This window comes from Pinus tabuliformis, chromosome J, assembly GCF_031772625.1.
Source record: "Pinus tabuliformis cultivar Carrire ecotype Pingquan chromosome J, CPIR1, whole genome shotgun sequence".
Taxonomy (NCBI): Eukaryota; Viridiplantae; Streptophyta; class Pinopsida; order Pinales; family Pinaceae; genus Pinus; species Pinus tabuliformis.
Window position 1 is genome coordinate 1,043,173,440 of NC_142295.1, and position 14,874 is coordinate 1,043,188,313.

A 14,874-nucleotide genomic window follows, 5' to 3' on the forward strand; every position below is an offset into this window, starting at 1 on the left:
TGTTCCTGTCTCGACCTTGTTAAAAAATGAAACTGGATGTCTCAAGCATAGTTCCTTGTCTTGTGTCAAGCTCATTAAAAAATGAAACAAGGGGTCATGAGCATAGTTCCTTGTCTTGTGTCAAGCTTGTTAAAAAATGAAACAAGGGCTTTGAGGATAGTTCTTTTCCTGCGTCAACCTCATTAAAAAATGGAACAACTCCCTTTCCAAATCGAGTCTTTACAAGATCTTGAAAGTGAACCTTCATTGCGTCCACCTCGTTGAATGCAATGAAGCTTGGGGGGCATGTACCTCATTTTGAGTCATTATGCTGAAGGCATGCGAACTTATAACAAGCATAGTTTTTCATTTCAAGCTTGTGTAAAAATGAAACCAAATCCAAGCAGAGTTCTCTATGGTTCAAGCTTGTGTAAAAACGAACCCATACCTGATTTACATCTCGTGATTGCTGTCTTTATCCGCTAAATTTTGTTAGATGAGCCTTGGTTGTTTTGATTCCATCGCCACCATCTCTTTGGCTGATCATATGCTTTCACTTGGTTGTTTACCCTTCCTGAGGGACAACATCTATGAGTGGTTCTATTAGCCAACCTCTTAACCATTATATGTTTTGCGCAGTTCCACCATTGCCAGAACCAGTTGCTACCCTTTATACCACTCATTCCTCTAGGACGAGTCCTCTTTAAGCTCTTTTCTGATTCATAAAATATGAAAAGATTGTCGAGTTTTTTCCTTTCTAAAACCATTAAACAGAATTAAAAGGGCAGTCCACTTACAACTATTTTCTGACCATATAAACATCAAAAGATCGCTGGAATTTTGTTGTTTCAAGTTCGATATTAGTTATAAAACGACATGTCTTTGATCACTTTTTTACTTTTAGAGATCAAAGCCACTAATTATGAAAAGTACTCCTTGATCGTAATGGTCAAGCGGTTCTCTCAAGTATTATTTTATACTTTTTCAGGCTTGGGAGACACAAATTTATGAAAAAGGACATCCACGAAGTTTTCTTAAGTTTTTCTTCTGACTCCCTAAAATTGAAAAACACCGAGTTTTTCCTATACTGGACTCGTTAAAATTTAACAGTAAAGGACCTGTTCAATTTTAAATAGGAACGAACCACTCATTCTTAGGGTTTGAATTTTAAACTAAGTTGGACTCATCCGAAGGATGAGCTTATAAACAAGAAAATGTTATCCTCCTCAAGCTTGTCAAAAATAAAGAGGTACGTGCTAGAAATGGTGGGGGAAAAGAGAGAAAAATGAACCTGTTTGTTATACTTTGTGTTTTAGAAAAGCAGTCAACCACTCTTGGACACAACACTTTTTATTTACCTGGGTTGGGAAATCCTTTGTATAATAGTTAATCAAACCATATTGAAGGTCTTCAGCCAGTTTATGGGTATTAGCTTTGGGTCAATTATCACCAAACCATCTGCAGCGTCATTATGTGTTCAAGAGGCCAGTTCAAATAAACCATTCATTTGCAAAATATCTGTCATCCATTTTGACCGTCCCTGAGTTAGTCCTTACCAAATATATTTCTTCAAAACTTGATCTATGATTTCGTGTTGTGGGCTTGCCTACGACAGATCGCTTTCTATCGACTTCAGCTCATTATCTAGAAATATGATCTAGAAATCGTCAGTACCTTGGAATATGCATGCCCTAATGGCAGGTTTCTCGCCTTCAACGATAGGTTGCATCATTAACCTTTGATCAAAGAATTCTATGACATGTTCGACATCAGGTCATTGATTCACATTTCATGGATTGTACTTAGTACTTTGAGAGCCATTCAAATTAATGGTGGTTTCTCTCACACTTGTTAACAGTTCACATCATTTACTAGTAATCAAGTGGTTTCTACCATGTTCAACTTCGACACATTCATTCGCATGGATAGAATCGTACTAGTTCGGGAAGCAGAAATGAAGACCCTAGATTTAGTTTCCACCATCCAGGCTACGAGGAATTTTGTTATTAATTATACAGCGGACTATTCATAAATAGATGGTTGCGCCCATACTATGTCTACATATGCCTATATTCATGATGTATTACAAAATCATTCTTGTATTAGAGCAGTTTAGTTAGTTTTCTAGTCATTTTTTATCTGAGTATGGGAATGCCTACCTCAGCGATGATATGTTCACATATATATGTTTTGCATTGAATGTTTTTACAGGTTCCGACTGGGGTGTCCACAGGATGAACCTTGAAATGATAAAGTACTTCACTCTTCGTACATGAAAAAATTCATTTTCATCTATTACAGACTTCGAACTTTAGGGAGCAATCTGTTGCAAAAAATTGTCACCATGACATTCTAGAATCTATGTGAGTCCATTATCACTCATAATTTCCTCCTTTGCAAGTCTTAACCTCAGTTCTTCAAATCAAGCCTTGAAAATAAGAGAAAGCCCTCAAAAGTGTATAAAACTCTGGTTCTACATGTTCTCTTAGCATTGCTTGTGGTCTTGCACCTAAAGGTCATGTCCCCTGCGCACCTGATCACTCTGTCTATGTGGGTGCAGACCCCTGTAAAAGTAAAAAAGGCACAAGTATATTCTTAAAAACTCACTTTGAGTCATTTCTAGAAGCTTCTGGAAGAAATCTTGAGGTGGCAAGTTTGCTCCTCTAAGGTTCATGCATCCCATACCTTAAGGAGCTAACCCCTTGATGTGAGGAGCTTATCCCTCTGAAGGAGGACTCTATCCCTTCATAGGTAGACCTATAACCTCCTTCCTTTGCACTATAAAATGAGGCATTGGGCTGGTTACTTAGGAGGTTGAAAGCTGAATATTTTTGAGGTGAAATGCTGCTGGAACTTAGTCTTCCTAATTGAGCTTTTGTGAGGAAAGATTACATACCTCTTTGATCTCATTTGGAAGAGTGTGAGGCTTGTCAAGGTAAAGGAGATTCCTGTTTCGGACCCTGGGAAGTGCTTGTACAACATCAAGGCACCAGAGGTTGTAAAGTTCTTCTATTTCCAAGTTAATACAAATAAGTTTATTTTTCTCAATATGCTATGTTTTATGGTTTATTTTATGGATTCCTTGATCACCATAATGAACATGATTTATGATATTATCTATGTAGGTGTTATTTGATGTGTGCTTGTTTGTGACTACAGGTTCTCAAAAGGAAACTCTTTCAGACGATTGAAGGATGGTTGGTACAAACTAGTGTTGGACTTAAGGTAGGGTCTAAACACCTCTACAGTTTTTATTAAAAATCACAATATGTTTAGAGAAATGTAGATTTGATTTTCCTGCTTGTTGCTAGATATCTTTTGATACTAGGGTGATCGTCCTTGTCCGTAAGATCGATTTATCTGGCCAACACATCCTCTCTTGCCCACATTGTTCGGGATATATATCAACCTATGAATGCCTCTACACTCCACCAATTATGCATCAATAAAATTTTGGGTTGCCCCATTGTCCACCAAGATGGATACACGTTGTCCCTACAATGTGCCTTTGATTTCCAAAATTGCAAAATTGGGATTTTCCATGTCAAAATTTTAATTCAAGAATTACCATGCATTGGAAGGCAATTAACACAATATTAAGACATTAAAAATGAATAATTGAAACAATAACAAATACAATACATACATTGATTTTTATCCAAAAGGTATCTAGATGCTAATTGAGCAAGTTCACATGAAGAGAGAAAGGAAATATCATGATACATTTTTCAATTTGTAATCAAGAGCATTATCTTGGATAAGGGAGAAGTAACATTTAGTTCCTTCTCATATCCAAAGGCAAAATTACGAAGCAATGTCAAATGCCTTTCGTGAAGCAATGTTGCTATAGAGGGTGGGAATTTTGGGTAGAGGGTTATAGGTTTTGGAGGTATTAAAATAAGTATATGGTAAAACTAGGGGATACCTACTAAAATATGCATTAAGTAGTATTGACTATTTAGTAATAGAAAGAAAAGGATATTCTAAATCGTGAACACACTAATGGTTGTTTATCTCACCACTTGAAAGGATGTTATGAGTTTAGTGAACCACATGAGGAAGAATATTATACGGTGGTAGTACTTTTTTGCAATGTTTCAAATTAGATGTGAATGGAGAGGACTTTGCAAAGGTTTTTTTGTGAGGGTCAAGGGTTTCTAGGCTTTTATAGTTTATCAAAATGGTGGAATGAGGAGGAGTTATCCAATGTAATGTGATTAGAGGAGGTGGATTTAGTTGTATGTTTGGACGTGGTGAAGATGCTAAAGGTTGCGAGGTTCATTTTGGCAGGTGGAAAGGACAATGGCAATTGTTCTTTGCCGAGGAAGAGCAGACTAGACTCCTCTTCTTTGGCGAGAGATATACACAACAAGGGGTAGCTAAGAAATTCATTTGTGCATTTTGACATCATCATCAATGACATTTATTGTGAATGGGTTGTCGTGTTGGTTAGCTGGTGTTGGGGCATAATATGATGCAGACAATTAGGAAATCTACTTTCACTACAGAAAAGGGGCAAACAAGAAGTTAATTTTTTTTGCAAAGAAATTATGACTACATTATCACATTAGTTTAGTGGTTTTCATTTATTAATATGATCATGGTGGGTCATACTTTCTAAGCTAAATGCTATGACTCTTCATAGGATATTATTAGAGATACTTGAGGAGAGACCTCTTTGGCTCAAGAGTTAAGGAAGAATTTTGACTTCAATATTGAACCATCAACTATATCCTCAATATTTGTGCCATAATGGAGGAGGGGAGACATTTCTCTTCAAAAGTATTCTTCTACTTTGTAGGTTTTCAAAGTTTTTTCATACTATCTTGAGGGAGGCATTGTTCCATGGATGAAATTGGCATTTCAAAGATTTTGTTTATTGTTATTATATGTCCATTAGTTTCTCTAGGAATTTTTTCTTCTTCCTTGTTCCCATTTAAAGTGGGCAAGTCTCCTCTTTAAAATTCCTTGATATTGTTTTGCATTTACCCAAATCCACTTCCCTGTTGTGTTTGCTGAGGCAATTTTGACTTGGCCCAAATGATTAGTTTCCACAAAATATGAGACTTCCTTGCCATTTCTAACATTTACTATTGATTTGTTTTCCATTTTTGGATGAGGCCACTCACTAAATATCCTTAATGAATATAACACATGAACCTTGATGAAACCCTAAAAGAACAGTCCCTCATTCATCTGTAAAAATCGTTGAATTTTTCTTTGAACAAAACAAAATACCGCTCAATACTAAACTACCCACATAAATGGTATTGAGATTTAATAAAATTTTCTCCAAGTCTAAGTCTTTGACTCCTTGTCGAGTCGGAAAAACAACATACAATATCCAGTTGGTAAAAGAAAGTAGGATCTGTTATCCAAAATCCTAGCTTAGTGCCCTGAATCGCTAATGTGACTGATACTTCGATTAATTGAGCTGATGTATCGATCCTTTGTCTCATGGCTAGCTGTGACAGATTGATTTATTGATTTAGCTAATCTAATCTCAGGCTTAACTGTGGCAGCCAAATTTTAATCCATGATCCATTTGTCGTTTGTAGAAAAACCATGAGTTCACTGAAACCATCCAGAGAACATGGACAATTCTTCATGTTATTCCACTCCAACATAATTATATTATACAACATTATAAAACATATAAATTTATATAAAATATGTATCAATTTGTACGAGGCAAATCTACCTGAAGGGATCACAACCTATAAGCTTGACCATGAAGTCTTACTCCAATAACGTGAAGATAATTAAACATGTGACCTTTTAATAGAAAAGATTTTTTAACAATTGGAACTCAACTAACTAGGTTGACCCTTAAGACTATGTATTTTACCATTCATTTTGAAATTTGAGAAAAATAATTTTAAATTTATAAAATTACTAGCATGATAAATGAAATATTTATATCAAACTCTTTTTTGCATTAAAATAAAACTTTTATTAACTTAAAATTAAAAATTTTGTATTACCAAACTCCACCAACAACTAGAAAAACACGCAAAGAAATATATCAGAAATAATAGTACTCAAGGTGTAAATAAGCAATAAACGTAAAAGACACTCACACTAATGAGAACACACTTAACATATTATCAATGAATTTTATGGTTAAAGACTTACATAATTACATTAACTTAAGATTTTAGCTTAGGTTCTAGATAGAGCCACATTCCGTTGAGGGGGTCTTATGCCTCCCATCTTACCCTACCTTTTTAGTTTCAAGAACAAATCTCTTTCTTTCGGAGCATTCTGCACACTCCAATGGTGAGTAGACTTTAGAGGGATCGAATCCCATTACCACACTCCAATAGTGGGCAAACTTCAGAGGGATCGAATCCCATTACCTTAGTTCAAGGTACTTGAATTCTTTGAATCAAAATTATCATCCACTTCCTTGTCGGAGCTTGATTCTATAATGTTGTTGGAAGTTGTTCAAAGAAGAAATTTTAAAGAATTTATGCTTGTATTGCAAAAGTTTATTTCTTTTCATGATTGACATGATTTTGTCTAGTTGGTTGTTAATGCAATTTTACAAACTCTAGGTTTTTTAGTGAGGGTTTATGCTTAAGTGGTAAGTTTGGAGAATAATGTTTATATCCTGTGGAGCATTATGAAAACCTTTGATTTGGCTTCAGCCGAAGTTTTGGCAGCTTCGTTAAGGTTTGCACGCTTGTTTTCTTTGTGAGATTTTGTTGGATGCAAAAGTTTTATTCTCGATTTGTTTAAGATCAAGTTTATTTAGCTATGCTTGTCCAGGAAATGGAGGCTCAATGGTAGTGAAGGGAAATATGGAACTAGGAAGAAAGAGAAAATATGGTTTATTTTATTTTTGCTAGAACCTCCTTTTTTTGTTGATCTCATTTGTTTATTAGTAGGGATGATGTAGGTGCTCATGATAGCACTAGTTGAGACATGCCAATGGGGTTGTGGATTAGGGATGATGACATTCCCATGCTAGGCTACCTCGAGGATTCACTTCTCTTGGAGGTGCGAATTAGTTGTTAGGGCCAATATTATGGTGCAAATTTTGGTTGATTTTGATGAAAGAGCACCCCCTGGTGTGGCAAGTCAGCCAAATGGAATTCATTTGTTGTCAAGTAATTGAACTTTTGTTCATGGCCAATTGTTTAACTGACCTATGGGTCCTTTTTACCCCACCGAGTCCCTGAAAATTTTGGGCCAGTTGTAATGATTTTTTACCTAAATATAGACTTCAAACAAAATAGTATACAATAGGCACCACTAGTGTGATTGTGGTTGTATACAGTAGTCACCAGTAGCGTGATTACCATAGTATGCAGGAAGCACTAGACTTTATGCAACCTCAAATTCTCTTAAAATCTCGAACTGTTGATTTCATGCCTTAAAGAACCAAATTGATGCCACTGAATTTGGATTTGATTTTTAATTGTTATTTCCTTTCTTTCAAAACCTCTTCTAGTTATTATTATTCTCTTATTATTTGACTACTCTACCATTTACCTCTAAAATAATCAATTTTACTTCTTGAATATCTACAATAGCCCCAAATTGGTTGATCCCTCCCTTAGAATACTCTGCTACCTCATTCAATCTGAAATCATCACATGCCATGTGTATAGAGTAGATAGAGCACAAAAATGCTTCACTGTCGTCACCTATTAATGCAACAAAAGGAGAAAAAAATCACCCATTTGTTGGCAGTCTCCAATGTTCGGATCATATAGAACATAAGTCTCAAGGATAGTGACTAATCTTTCATAATTATGCTTACGATATGTTTATTGGTGTTCATCATTAATAGTAATTGCAAACTTTTCTGGAATGAGATTATATTCCTCTATAGACTCATTATCTAAGGAGGCCTCACTTTCTCTATTCCTATCATTATTCTGTTCCAATTATTCTGAGGAAATTCTCTGTGGTTCATTACGTAAACCATTATGATAGCATTACGTGAAACATCATCGATTTTTTCTAATAATCCCTCACATTGGATACAGGCTTCCTGAAATCTCCAACTTACAGTTCAAAAGCATGACTAGTAGTGACAGGCATAACAAAAATCTATTATCACCACAGTCAAGTGAAACTATAAATAGTAGAAGAGAACTTAATTTCTTTAGGTTCCATCCTCCAAAACCATAACACAAGAATGAACTTTACAATCTTGTTGACCTTAACTTTCTTACTTGTTAAACAATTGCAATGTTTTGCCCATTTAATGGTAATGGTTTTTAAAATAAAATGATCATGTTGTCTCACAATTATTTGGTAGTAGGCTCTACCTGCAAAATGGAGAGTGTCCTTAATAAAGTATGGACTATCTTCAGCCATAAACTATGACCAAGGTGTTTGAAAAAGATTGCCATAACCGACAACCTTTCCATTTGTTTCTCTGGTACATTTGTCCATTGTGTACCGTCTTGTCCAAATGAATTGAAAAATACAAATTGAAACACCTAATACAAATTCCCTTGAAAATAAATCCTTTGGCTCTGAGATGGTGTTTGTTTGATGTTTTTTGGTTTTCAATTAAGATCCACTAGGATCACTAAACAATCCAATTCATGTGTCCATGAATGCAACACTTTATTCCTATAGCATAAGCAATGCTCTAGTGTCATAGTATTATTGTCAATAAAAATTTTCGAGTGATATCAACGACTTTGGATGACATAGAAACAAGTACCTTATGGGTTGAATTTTCCAACAATTATCACTGACGTAGATTCTCTTTGCCAATGTTTTTTGACACTTGGATATTTCCATAACCACCAGTTCACGCTTAGGTGTTTTTATAAAAATAGAAAAAAATAAATGAGTGGATTTTCTGAAAAATAGCTTCAGAGAGCCATTTGAATCTTCCAAAACATGACACCTATTGAAAAGATGAAAGACATTTTTGTAAATTAGCATGTTCCTGAAAAACTCATGTTTTATTTTTTCAAAATTCATCACCACCTTCTCGTAAATTTCTCCCAAAGTTAGTCTTTTATGGAAGAAAGTATTAAAAACAGTTTTGTCAATTTGGGCAGATTTTCCTTAGACATTTGTCATGAAGCTGGGTGAATACTAAGGGTTCCAGAAGCATGTTGGGTCACCTAGGAACACAACCTAGGTTCCTAAGTTTCCATGTGGATGCCGAAAATATCCAAACTAAAGGCACTAGCAAATCATAAGGCAATGCTCACTCTAGAAAAACTATCAAAGTAGTGAGGGCTCAAGAAAAAACTTGTATGTCCTTACAGATCCTTCAATATCTGGTGCTCGCATATGAAGTATTGTTTATGTACAACAGTGGTGAATTAAATCTAGATGGGTAATTGGATAGCTAATATGAATTAAATCTAGATGGAATTCATGTTTGTGAGATAAATAATATGAAGATATTGTAATTATCTATTCCAAATAAGGGAAGATGCCATATGCTATAGATAGTATGACAACAGTTGCCACTCTACCTCATTGGGTAACATTGGAAAGAAGAGGAAGTTGGGTGCAGTATCTGACAAAAATGCCAGGAAATTGTCTTCTCTTGTTACTTTTTCAGCCATCTTCTCTAATCATTTAAGTAGAAGGCAAATCGTGAGATTGCATAGCAGAGAGAAGGTAGTCAATACAAGATCTATGGCAAAGGAGTTGTAATTCAACCGAGATGGGTCAGTGACAAAAAATTTGTAGGTCAGAGAAAACAAATTCCATCTAAAGGAAGATTCTTTTCACATAAAACTTTATTGTGGTAGATCTTTCCTTGTCCATATACCTTTGAGGTTAATGTGTGGTTTGTATGTAGGTTTGGTATGACATATATTCCAGCATTTTGTTGTGAACCTACTGAAAATATTTTCAAATTGTCTTGTAGGCAGGTGTCAACAAGCTTGTTGATATTGTCGGAATCACCATTGGGCCGAAGGGCAGAAATGTTGTTTTGGAGAGAAAGTATGGTTCTCTGAAGATTGTCAATGATGGTGTGACAGTAGCTAAGGAGGTAAATTATAGATGTGGGTTGTAAATTTTTTATGTTCTATATTAGTTTTCCTTGCCTAAATGTCTTACTGTCTTAGACCTGGAAGGAAAAATTCTCACAGGTCATAGAAAACATATTTATCTTTTGAGGATGTACCTAGTCTATGGAGTAGCCATAGTAGAGTAATGAATGACACTTTAAATAGTTGAAAAAAATACTTGTGTGCCAGATATTGATGAGTCAAGTTAAATTTTTATTTCTTGTCTAGTTAATCTAGTCTAGTTAATGCTTTTCAATGCTACACCTTGCTTTTGACAGGTTGAATTGGAGGACCTAGTTGAAAATATTGGGGCCAAGTTGGTAAGACATGCTGCAGCAAAGACAAATGATTTAGCAGGTGTTAGAACTACCACATCTGTTGTACTTGTGCAAGGTTTAATAGCTTAAGGTGTAAAGGTAATTTATTTGTCCCTATTAGTGGCTTAAGTATTTATTCATTTTTATTGGCCCTTTTGGCGGTTGTTGTTTAGTTATTTATTTTGTGAGTTTTTAAGGATTCATGGGGATCAAGATATTATTTGAGTGGAAAATAACCTGGTTGAAGATGAAATTATGATCGTGTTATCAATTGGTATGACCTAGTTAGGAAAAACCCAACAAATAAATCTAGCTTGTATTTTTAAATATTTGTGGATAAGAATCTAAATCATAAGCATGTTCAGTTTCTTGCAGCTGGAGTAAATCCTATTCAAATTACAAGGGGAATTGACAAGATAGTAAAGGCTCTTGGTTTTGAACTCAAGAATTTTTCAAAGGAAGTAAATGGACACATTTGAGCTGGTTTAGTCTATGGTTGAGGTGCACTTTCATTAGGGGAATAGTTGATTTAAAACTATCAGCTAGAGTTTCTTGAAGACTACACGATAGAATTTTTAGGAGTTACTTGTCAAACATTTGGGAAAAATATTATCTATAAGGGAGTACATATGTTGAAACTTAACACCCTGTAATTGGCATTATTCTCCAGGTTGAAGATATTGAATTAACAGATGTTGCTCCAGTAAGTGCTGGTAATAACTATGAAATAGGAAACATGATAGTAAAGGTGAGTAAAGTTGGAAGGAAAGGTGTTGTGACACTTGAAGAGGGAAAAAGTACATAAAAAAATTTGTATGTTGTAGAGCGAATGTAATTTGATCACGGATATATTTCCTCATATTTTGGGACAAATAGTGAGAATATGTCCATAGAGTATGAAAATTGCAAGGTAATTGATGTGAATGAAATATTCTTTCTCTTTTTGGTTGTGCTATTACTTGTTATTGCTCCTTGTAATCAAAAGAGAATGGATAGAAATCATGTGTAACTTTTTTAGAATAAAATCTCGTCTAAGTTGCAGAATTATTTCCCAATTACCTCCATCTGTCATATATTCACGTCACATCCTTCTGGTTCAATAGAGGTTGGTGCTAGTTTTGTATGGAATTTCAAATTCTGTGCCTTATGAAACTTCTATTATTTTTGGAATCTATATAATATTTGATTTAGAATATTGATCTAGTAATTAGAAAGAAATATGACCACTACTAAGTTGTGAAGGGGGTTGATAAATTTCTATTTATTTTCACTTGCATTTTGAAATTCAGGGATCAGTAAATGAACTTGCATATTTACATTTTCTTATAATTTACAACTATTATTGGTTGAAAAAAAGATCACAGCTTCAAGAGACTTGATTATAATATTACAAGAGGCCATTCATGGGGGGTATCCAATCTTGATCATTGCCGAGGACATTGAACAAGAAGCCTTGGATACTCTTGTCATGAACAAACTTTGTGGTGCATTGAATGTTGGTGCTTTGAAAGCTCCTGGATTCAGAGAGTGGAAAAGGGGACACAATTTTCCTTCAGAAATTTCATCACTCTCGTTAATTTATACTACAGTGAAATTGGTTGAGGTAACATCTTTCATAATATAACAATATTCGACACATCCCATTTTGACATTGCTATATTCACCGGAGTTATTTTCCAAGTTTAGCTACATTAAGGACTTACATGCACTAAGAGATTAAGTACAAATTTCGGTGTGTATATAAGTAGTGCTATATCATTTTTCATGGAAACAATATTTATTTGGTAATGGATTTGCTCTAGAAGTTCAAATTTTCATGCTAATAGGATAAATTCTCATTGAGTGAGATGTATTGAGAATAAAATCTTTCCACCGTGTCTTGGTCATAGGTTTCTAATATCTTACGTAGATATTGTTTTGTTTATTCTTTCCCTATGTAGGCACTGTTATCAGGGATGAAGTTGGATTTTCCCTTGGAGAAAGTTGGAAGTAAGGTTCTAGGTACTGCTGCCAAGGTGGTACTTACCAAGGATTCAACAACAATAGCTGGTGATGGGAGCACTCAGGAAGGTGTTAATAAAAGAGTGTCTCAAATTAGAGCCTTGATAGAGGTGTTTTATTTCTCTATAACTTAAATAGGTTTCTTTATGCAAATCAAGGCTGGAAATTATTGTCTTGTTTTCTCTATATAGCCACCATATATAGTAAAGTGGTCAGGACCCTGTGGGGAGGGATCTCCTCATTAATATCACTCATGATGATGGTATTAATCTCAAATTTTATTTGTGAGTTTTCAAGATAGGAGTGTAGAAAGAAACAATTTTGATGCATAGTTTATAATTTGAATATATGTGCCTCTGAAGGAACATGCAATAATAATTACAGACATTAAATTTAAATAATTTAAGGTTTCTTTAATATGAGAGTATGTTTGGCTTGATATTTAACTTCCCTATCAACCTATTTTATCAAAGGTTTTCACCAATGATATCATTCTCATTTTCTTTGTAGTTTGCAGAACAAAACTACGAAAAAGAAAATTTGAATGAAAGAATTACCAAGATTTCTGGTGGAGTTGTTTTTGTCCAAATAAAAATTGGCATGCTGAATTCTTGGTAGCTATTTGTAACAATTCCTTGTTATTAGCATTATAGCAATCTGAATCTAGTTGATGGATGTTGGTGACTGCATTTCAATGTATATTTGTCTAAAGTAATAATCGAGTGTATATGATAGTGTAAATGGAAGGAAGGATGCTATATTTATCTAGATTCATTTATATGGGAATCTCTAGATCGAAACGCAACCTTTATTTATCTAGATATGCCTATGACAAGATGCAATAGCCCTAATTGGACAACACTGAAACTAGTTCAATTCAGAGTTTAACTGCCATGACCAATTCCTTCATTTTACCATAGCAACTATGTTGCAATAGTGTCACATGGAGCCAGGGTTAATTTGCACATGGACATCTCTCTTTTGAAAATGAAGGAAATGTGTTAGGCTCTCATCTAATATATGTTGCTAAGATATAATAAACTTATTGTGTATGAGTTGTCATCATTCTTAGTCCTTAGTTGTAGTAAATGTATTGTCTTTGTGTTCATGGCTTAAATAAATAATTCTCCATTGAGTTTCTATTAGCATCATCCTGAAACTCTTTATTAATTGATGCTCTATGAAATGCATCAGCTCTGAGTTACTCATCATCCACTTTCTTGCTAAGATAGAGATCAACTGCCATGGTTCTGGAGCTATTGCATTTCCTTAAGGAGTTTCTAATTTTGTTTCTATACGACTGTTAAGAATTTCTCTCTCCTTACTTGGAGTGTTCTTAAGCGTTCTTGGGTGGATTTCTACTTACTGGAGTCGTTTCCCTCTCCCTTGAGCATTATTTTCATTTGTTGGGGTGACTTTGAGCTCGATATTGGTTGTCTAAGAGGCCATAGGTACTAGAAAAGGCCATACATAACTGTAGGAGATCATTGGCTTTCCAATTTCCCTTCATTCCCATAAATCCATCGAATACATGGGTGCTGAAATCTACAAGGCAGAGCATTCTTGATGTGTATTTATGGTAGAATGTATTTATATTATAATCTTGTTAAATTGAGATCCATTACTTGAGTGATTCAAATTATAGGTTGTTCCATTGGTATTGGGAATCGTTACATGAGAACCCATTAACTATAATTATTCACCAATAATATCCAGAGGTTGTTCTATACTAGAATGATGATTGTCCAGTATGATGTATAATGAGGATAAGGTTGAAGAAATGAATGAGGAGAAATCTCATTTAGGGGGAAGTGTGGATGAAGGTTGTATTGTAGAAAAAGAAAATACAACAGTATGGAGTCATGGACAAATATGGACAAATTTTGATGAAGAACAGGTTGCCCTTTTTTGTATAAAACCTCTGTCATTAAGTTTTATTAATAGTCAGAGGAAGTTTTTATGTCAAACAAAAATATTAAAATCCCCACTTTCCAATGTATTCAATCCTTCTTGAATTGGATATGTCAATCAAAAGTTTTGAATTCATACATGATATGAATCCTTCAAATTTATATGAAATCCTATGAAAGCATTCCTTGTGAAAGCTTGTGTCCTTGTCCTTTTAATAGATCTGGTCTAATGAGACTTGTATCTTCCAGTCAAAACACAACTATAATTGTCAACCCTCATTCAACACTTGTTTTATAGCCAAACTTGTACAAACTACAACTCGTTTGGATCTATACCAAATCCTTTGAAATTATGTTCATCAAATCTTTGAATATATGACTTTCAATAGACTCTGGTCCAATCAAACATGGACTTGCAAGCCAAAGTTCTATGTTACGTGCTAGACACTAATAGCTAAAGGTCCTCATTTGTGAGTATTGTAGGTGGTTCAAATATTAACATGAACTTTATTTTGTATTACTATAATGATATATGTGTATATAAAATACTAAACAGGATTCTTATAGATGATATAGAAGACAATTATTAGCAATAGAATTCATGAAAAAATATAGTTGATATATATATGACTATTCCTAAAAGGGTTTCAATTCCATATAAAA

General features: G+C 34.5%; 1 pseudogene; it reads left to right on the forward strand.

Annotated features, from left to right (window-relative positions):
* The first annotated feature begins 9,603 nt into the window (after positions 1–9,603).
* On the forward strand, positions 9,604–12,919 carry LOC149230482 (ruBisCO large subunit-binding protein subunit beta, chloroplastic-like; annotated as a pseudogene).
* The last annotated feature ends 1,955 nt before the right edge of the window (positions 12,920–14,874 follow it).